Source organism: Myotis davidii, unplaced genomic scaffold, assembly GCF_000327345.1.
Source record: "Myotis davidii unplaced genomic scaffold, ASM32734v1 scaffold750, whole genome shotgun sequence".
Lineage (NCBI taxonomy): Eukaryota > Metazoa > Chordata > Mammalia > Chiroptera > Vespertilionidae > Myotis > Myotis davidii.
The window spans coordinates 1,522,170-1,530,754 of record NW_006282814.1 but is presented as its reverse complement, the minus strand read 5'-3'; positions in this window follow the sequence as shown (position 1 = coordinate 1,530,754).

The following is an 8,585-nucleotide window of genomic DNA, read 5'->3' as shown; positions in this document are numbered from 1 at the left end:
CCTCTCTGCCCATAAAATGTGGTTTTTACTCCAACCATTGCATAGGCACGTGAAATTTCCACCATCACATCACAGAGTTATTTACAGACCATCACCACCATCACAGTATGCGGATACCATGACCAATGTCGCAGAGATAACTGAATTAGTTGACCGCCAACAGTGACCAACATCACAGACTCATGAACACCAGGACCATTGTCACAGGGCTTTGATTACCGCTACCACCAAAGTCACAGACATGTAAATACCACTTCCACATGCAGAATTACATGAATACCATGAACAACATGGCAGAGTTATATAAGTAGCGTGTTAGGTTATGTGAATGCCACAGGTGCTGTTCCAGAGTTATGTGGATACCACTATCACTAAGATATATGAAGGTCATGACCCACTTTGCAGTTATGAGATTGCCATACCCAACACTGTCACAACACCCAGAGTTATGTGAATACCACCACTAGCAATGTTACAGAGTGAATTCATGACCAAAGGAGCATAGTTGTGTCATAGCTACATCACTAGCTGTAAATGGATAGATAGCCAAAGACCTAGTTATAAAAACACTCCCACCAGAATGACCACAGAGTTATATAACTACTACAACCAACACCACGTGGTTATGCAAATACCACGACCAATATCATAGCACCGTTTCAATACCATCACCACCACACTATCTCATTATGTGAAAAACATCACCACCACAGCAGGGGTATGTGAAGGCCACCTGCACCCACTTCACAGAATAACAAATGTCATCCCAACACTGCAGAGTTGGATGAACCTTACCACCTCAATCATTGCAGTCATGTGAATGCCATCATCACCAACTTTGCAGAATTATTTGACTAGCACGGCCAACTTTGTGGAGTTATCTGGTTATGACCATACCAGTCACAGATGATTCTGAGTCCCATCACAGACAACATTCCAGAATTTTGTGATATGTGACCACCTCCACCACCACCAACACAACGCTGGCTGAATCCCATGACTAATGTAGCAGAGCTCTGTGTAGACTCACTTCTCCGAGTTATTTAATTACCACCACCACTACTGTCACAGCCAAGCCAATACCTCCACTACTGTTGCCGAGTTGTGGGAATAAAACCACCATGGCTGTCACAGAGGTATATGAAGACCATGACCAACTTCAAGGAGGTACATGATCACCACCACAGAGGGTGTAGTTAAATTACCCTCCCAAGGGTCTGCAGCAACTTGTACTCTCACCACCAATATCTAAGCATGTTTATTTCTCGATCCTTCATAACACTGTACAGCATCAATATTTTAAATCTTTGGCTGTCAGAGGCAAAAGTATTTCTCTTTTTGTTTTAATTGGCACTTTCCTGATATCTAATAAAGTTATGTAAATTTTCTCACTTGGGTATTGCCATTTGCACTTCCTTTTCTGTTAAGTGACTGCTCATATTTTTGACCTAGTTTTCTATTAGATTATTCATCTCTTTCTTATAGATTAATGGGCATGTTAATCTTCCATTGAATTATTTTCTTTTATGGCTTCTATATTTCCCCTAACACAGATTGTTCCACAGTAATATTATAGTAATTACTGCAACCACATGTCTCCCACTTTCTGCATGGCTTTGGCGTGCCCTGTCTTGCTTAAGAAGGTCTTCCTATCCCCAGATTCTTACAATATCTTTTATTTTAACAATATTTATTAATTATTCATTTAGCTATGTATTCACTTATTTAAGAATTTAATATTTTCCATTTTGCTTTTTTAATCTGTTTGGAGTTTGTCTATAGAATATGGCATAAGTTAGCTTGTCAGTCTCTAACTGGGTATGACTGTTGCCACACCACTGGTTTCATAACCCATCCATGTCCTCCTGGACTGACGCATTACTGCTTCTGCACCTGATCTCTGGTCAGTCAGCTTCATTTGTCAACTCCTGTGTCTTCTGTATGTGTTTTGACTTAAGAACTTTAAAATCATTTTGTGAAGTCTCCACCCCTCAAACACTGGATTCCTAATAAAACCCCATGCTACCTTACGAAGAACTCAGGTTTTCTGTTTATTTTTTACCCATGAACAGGAGCGCTGTTTCCATTTCAAACATTACCCATTGCCTTTAACAAGACTGTGGTCTTTAGTAATATAAATAGCATATATTTTTCTTCTTCCATACATTCTAAGGAATTTTTTTAAAGTTTCGGTTGCCACTAGAAATGACAGTTTGATTTTCTGTCCTGTGTTTACCTGGTTTTTCCTAGCAGAGAGGGAAGGAATTGACTTAAGATATAAATAGAAAACTCAATCAATGGGCTCCAGACATTTACAAAACAGAAGAATTATATAAGCTTGGACAATGGAGCTCCAGCACCAATGGGACTGAAATATGCAAGAAAATGCAGCCCTATCCAGTTTGGCTCAGTGGCTAGAGCACTGACCTGCAGACTGAAGGGTCTTGGGTTTGATTCTGGTCAAGGGCACATGCCCGGGTTGCTGGCTCGATCCCCAGTAGGGGGCGTGCAGGAGGCAGCTGATCAATGATTGTCTCTCATCATTGATGTTTCTCTCTCTCTCTCTCTCTCTCTCTCTCTCTCTCTCTCTCTCTCTCCCCCCCTCCCTCTCCCTTCTTCTCTGAAATCAATAAAAATATATTTTTTTAAAAGAAAAAGAAAATTCCTGCATCTGCCTCAAGGGAATTCCGGGGGCGGGGGGAGGGGGGGAAATACAGGGGAAAGAAATATTCAAGAATGAAAACAATAAAATGTTTAGTGTTTATATTTTTAAGGCGACCAGAAGGAATAAGAAAAAAAGGTGTGTACTTTTGGACATGATGGAAACAGCACAAAAGGATCAAGAGAGAAACATCCTGAAAGTATTTCAGGAGGAACAGGGGAAAGGGCTGCCTACACAGGAAGTTCCCTTCAGCTCCAAGCACAGGAAGACAACGTTATTGAAAGTCTCAAGAAGACAAGTGTGGAGCCAAAAAGCTTAGTTCCACCTGAACTAGCATTCCAGTGGGAGGGAGAAGGGAGGCCTCAGAAAGTTAACCACCCACAGACACCCTCTGAAAGAATCATTGCGGGGGGGTGGGGGGTGGCAGGGGATGAATACAGAAAAAAAGGAGAGCGTGGGCTCAGAGAAACAATGATAAGAAAGAATCAACAAACGTTACAGGTGCGCCTTATGCCTTGAGAATCATTGATGCAGAACTCTAAGTATGTTTTTTTACAATGATGGGGATTCAACCTCAGAAGACCCCAGCGTGGCTAGCAGGGGACAGGTGTGAACGACAGACCAGAGAGGAGAGGGGAGCATATTAGAGGCTATTGTGGGGGTTTTTTGTTTGTTGTTGTTTTTTAATGTATTTTTATTGACTTCAGAGAGTAAGGGAGAGGGAGAGAGATAGAAACATCAATGATGAGAGAGAATCATTAATTGGCTGCCTCCTGCATGCCCCACGCTGGGGATCAAGCCCAAAACCCAGGCACATGCCCTTGACCAGAATCGAACCCTGGGCGCTTCAGTCTACAGGCCAATGCTCTACCCACGGAGCTAAACCGACTCGGACAAAGCTATTGTGTTTTGTGGAGATAGGTCCAGAACTGGTAGTAAAACAGTGTAAGTTTACATATGTGTGTAAAAATTATAAACCACTGTAACAATAAGAATAGAATGACTGACTTCCAAACTAAGTAGTCCAGGCAGCAAGAAGGGGAAAACAGGAAATGCACAAGGGAGAGACAAAGGGAGAATATAAAGTGAAACATCAGTAATAGGTGGGAACACCTCAGTCATCACATGAGTGAGTCTGGCTGCCAGTGAAGGTCTCTGCTTCCTCACGGTTAGAACAGGTGCTAAACGACACGGCAGGATAAAACCAAGAAGACAAAACAGCACGTGCTCATCGCGTGCTCGCGTGCTGGCGTGCTGGCCGAGGAAAACAGGGGACAAGGGGGTGGGCGGGTATCTCAGGTAAAATCACAAGAAAGAAAAAATACTAAATAAATGTAAGAAATGTGCACGACCAAGCTGAAGAAAAACCTTAATGAAGGGTGAAATAATAAAAGAAAACCTGCATATATGGCAAGGCATACTGTAATTACTGTGTTGAATGATTTAATATTAAAAACATACCAATTCTCCCCAAATTAATCTACAATTTTTGTTTTTGTTTTTTTATGTTAATCCTCACCCGAGGATATTTTCTCATTGATTTTTAGACAGAGAGGAAGAGAGAGGGAAAGACAGAGAGAAACATCGATGTGAGAGAAACACAACAATTGGTTGCCTCCTGCAGGAGCCCTGACCAGGGACCAGGCTGGAGAGGAGCCTGCAACCCAGGTACGTGCCCTTGACTGGAATTGAACCCGGGACCCTTTGGTCCGCAGGCCAACGCTCTATCCACTGAGGCAAACCGGCTAGGGCTTAATCTATAATTTTATTATGATGCCAATGAAAGTGCCAATGGGATTTTTCACCTCAGATCTTATTCATTTAACTCCAAAGTTTATGTCATAAAAGAAGATCCTTGAGAACACGAATAAATTCACGAAGAAGATAAAAATGAAAAGGAACTGGTGGAAGTTATGTGGTATTCACATGGGGATAGAGGGACTGCAATGGACCCGGAAGAAAAGGGCGAACCATCTGTGGGAATCACTGAAGGAAAGACAACCAGTCGGTACATGTAAGGGAGGAGTGGCTGTTCCTTAGGAAAAGAACGCCCCGCTGCAGCCCTGCCACCCCGCTGTACGCGGCTGTGTGTGTGTGGCACAGTGTGCTGTACAAGTGCCGTGTCCTCACCAACATGCGCATCGTGCACTGTGCACAAAAATAAATCCCAAAATGATAAAGAGCTAGAGCTAAGAACAAAATTAGAAGCATTACAAGAAAATAGAGAATAACATTCTGTGACAAGACCTAAAACTCAAAGGCCATAATGAGCTCATGGAAATGAACATGTGTAGGAAACTTCCACATAGAGCTTCCACACTGGTTAAAACATGTGTGCTAAATAACATGCCATACATAACATGGAAAGGCAAGGGAAAGACTGGGAAAATGCAATCAAATAAGCAAGTCATCAGCTCAATAAGGAAAAAAGGGCAAAGAATACAAGCAGGGGATTCACAGCGGAAGAAAGGCAGGAAGAGCAGTGATTAGGGAAATTAAAACAAATGCCAGGAAGAGACGCAGCTTTTCACCCAGCAGAATGGTCATCTTGGGTGAGGAAGCAGGAAAATCGGGCCCTGCTTCATCTCATAGTGAGTGTAATTTGTTGAAACCTCCAGTGAGGTTACTTGGAATTATCTGTGGGTATGGAAAACCTGCTTGCCCTTTGACTCAGGGGTGGTGTTTGTAGGACTTTATCCACACATAAATGCATGAAATTGTACGTGTAAAATATTCACTACTTAGTTGCCTTTATAGAGGGGAAACTTGAACCCCCTCCTCAGACGTTAAGCAGTAAATGCATGGTTACATACTTGGGCACATCCATAGTCACTTTTTTTTCTGTTAATCCTCACCCGAGGATATTTCTCCATTGATTTTTAGGGAGAGTGGAAGAGAGAAGGAAAGACAAAGAGAAACATCAATGGGAGAGAGACACATCGATTGGTTGCCTCCTGCACGTGCCCCGAACAGGGCCCGGCCAGAGAGGAGCATGCAACCAAGGAACATTCCCTTGACCAGAATTGAACCCGGGACCCTTTGGTCCACAGTTCAACGCTCTACCCACTGAGCCAAACCGGCTAGGGCTGCAGCCACTTTTTAAGTAATTTAAGTTTAGAGTCTCAAAAATACTACTACTTCCTCCACACTTTATTGTTCAAGCAAGTCACAGTGTCAGTCCGAACTCAAAGGAAGGGCCCACCCAAGGGTGTGAGTGTGAGGATGCCCAGGTCACTGGGTCCACCATTGGAGACACAGAGAAGAGACAATAATGCAGGTGTTGTTGGGAGGAGCAGTGGAAGGAGGGATGGTGAGAAAGGAGTGTTATCTCTGAATGCCCCCGTATTCCTAAGCAGTTATAACAAGAATGTGTTCATTTTTACTTATACAACTACAACATAATTTTAAAATAAAGTATTTCCTCCACAAAAGACCATACTTAATAACATCGACGTCCACACTGTGATGCAGAATTGATCACAAAGCGGGTCAATATCTGGTGGCTCTAATTCCCAGGCCCCTGGAACCGCCCTCCTCGATCCTCTGGGAGGACCTTGTTCTGAGGATGCAGTGGAGAGCGAGGTGGTCAGGGAGACCAAGCACGCCTCCCAAGCGGGCTGCTCCTCATTGAGCTTCTTTGAATTCCATCCCCCCTGAGCTATGGGTCAAGGATGGTGTGTGACCCAGCCCGGTCCGCGAGTCGCAGTCCTGGAACTGCTATTCAGGAGTGACAGGCAGTGCGGCTCCTGAGAGCGGCACAGTAATGGTTCCCTGGCCCTCCGTCCCTCACCTTCCGGCCAGAGGGAGTTAAGACAATTTTCTGACAGTTGACCCTAGTGATTTCTGCCCTCAGTGACTATCACAGGCACCTTCTAACGTTCACTTGGAATTACAGAGTGTCAGGCCTCTGATTTCGAGCATGGTCCATAAATGGGGTGATTGATGATTTCCCTGCCCCAAGAAGTCACAGGGGAGCCAGGTATTAGAGCAACAGCTTACCTGTGCCTCCAGGTTTGGCACCATTTCCTTAAATAAACCTTCACTTTCCTTGCCTCAAACTCCTGTTGTGTCTGATTGGGCTTTGATGTAGGCAGCCCAACAGACCTCTTTAGTTCAAAAACAGTTATTCCATCTAATAGTAGTAACCTTGATTTTCAACAATTTTTAACTCAAATCTCCCAGAGCCTAGCTTTCCTTGAGTGGGATGACCACATATACTTCCTGGATTTGCTGTGATAATAAAACCCACCTGTGAAGTACCTCGCACAGCTCCTGGCCTTCGTGTGGCTTGAGATACTAGTAATATGCTTATTTGAACACTCCAGTGCAGCTCCTAGGGGCACCTCCACACACGTGGCTAAGGGCTCAGCTACAGTTCACACTTAGCTAAAAATGACACACATTTCACCAGGTTTTATTTCTTCCAACTCTAGATGGCCTTGAGAGTCCCAGAACTTTATGGCTTTTGGCTCCTCCTGTTTCCCGTGATAATCCCTGGACACACAGCTCCCAAATCTGTCCGGCTGGCATGGCTCACTGGTTGAGCGTTGACCTATGAACCAGGAGGTCAGGGCACACACCCAGGTTGTGGGTGGTGTGCAGGAGGCAGCCAATCAATGATTCTCTCTCATCATAGATGTGTCTGTCTCTCTCTCACTCTCTCTTCTTGTCTAAAATCAATAAAAAAAAATATGTTTTAAAAAAACACACATCCCAAATCTTAGGAAAATTATGGCATACCATTGGTAAGTGGACTTTGTGAAACCCAAGTTCGTGATATTAAATTAAAACCATTCCAACCAAGTTTCTGAAGGTTTTCTTTGGAAAGCACAGGAACGTAGGGAAACAGCGCTTTTCATACAAATGAAAACTCAAGAACGAAGAATAAAATTAGCTTTCTGAATGACAAATGTTACATGCAAAACCCCTAGGGGGGGAGGCAGAGTTCCTGTGACAGCAGTGAGCATGCACACACTGAGCTGGCTTGTTCTAGGATTCAAAGAAACTGTGGGGTGCGTAGGCAAGAAGTCAGGGCCATCAAAAAAAGAGCTGCAACTTACAAAAAGCCTGATAAAAAGTCCTGTTTATCCAGAGCTTGAGGAAAATAAAGAAGAAATGTTGCTCCTTCGATGCATAAGAAAAGAGTGCTATCTCCCACAGAGCGAAGACAAGAGCCATTATTCTGAAAGGGAGTCTTGATAAAGACTTTCTCTGCAACTGTGGGCCTGAGCGGCTGCAAATGAAAGGACAGGGCAAGAAGCCCAAACACACGCGGGGGAAGATTAGTCACAGGTGGCACCCTCCACCTCAAGCTGCCATCTCAGAGGTCGGAAGACCAGGAGCCACTGGGAGCATGGCCGCGAGTGGCCTGCAGGTGACACCAGAACTGTCCTGGCAGCGTTCCTGTCCTTCCACCAGGGGTCTCCATGGAGAAGGAGGTTGGAGAGGGAGACAGACTGTTGGGGCCAGAACTGCAGAAGATCCACAGGGCGTCCAGCAGGTTAGGGACAGAGATGCCCGGGTCCAAGAACCACAGAAAATTGTCTGGTATTTAGGACTCACAGGCAGGAGAGCGAGGAAGCCCGAGAGGCTGGCACACTCACTAGACCTGAGCTGACCCCAGGTCTCAAAATGAACCTGCTCTGCTCAGACCTCTGGGACAGAGGACAGAGGCTGTGCAGGTTACTCAGTGTGCCTGTGTGCTTTGTAAACTGCAAAACAGTCCTCAGACCCATCCTCGCTCTTCAGGGCAAGAGAGGCAGCCCTGAGCCCCTCTTCCTGGGGCCATGAGGATGCTGGAGGTGTTTTGAACCCTAGCATTTGCTCTTCATGACCATGATCTGAGTCTTCACCATGCGAATCCATCCCAAAGGGTCTTATTTAAAGAAAGACAGGATATAGCTTGGAATTCCATGAACCTGAG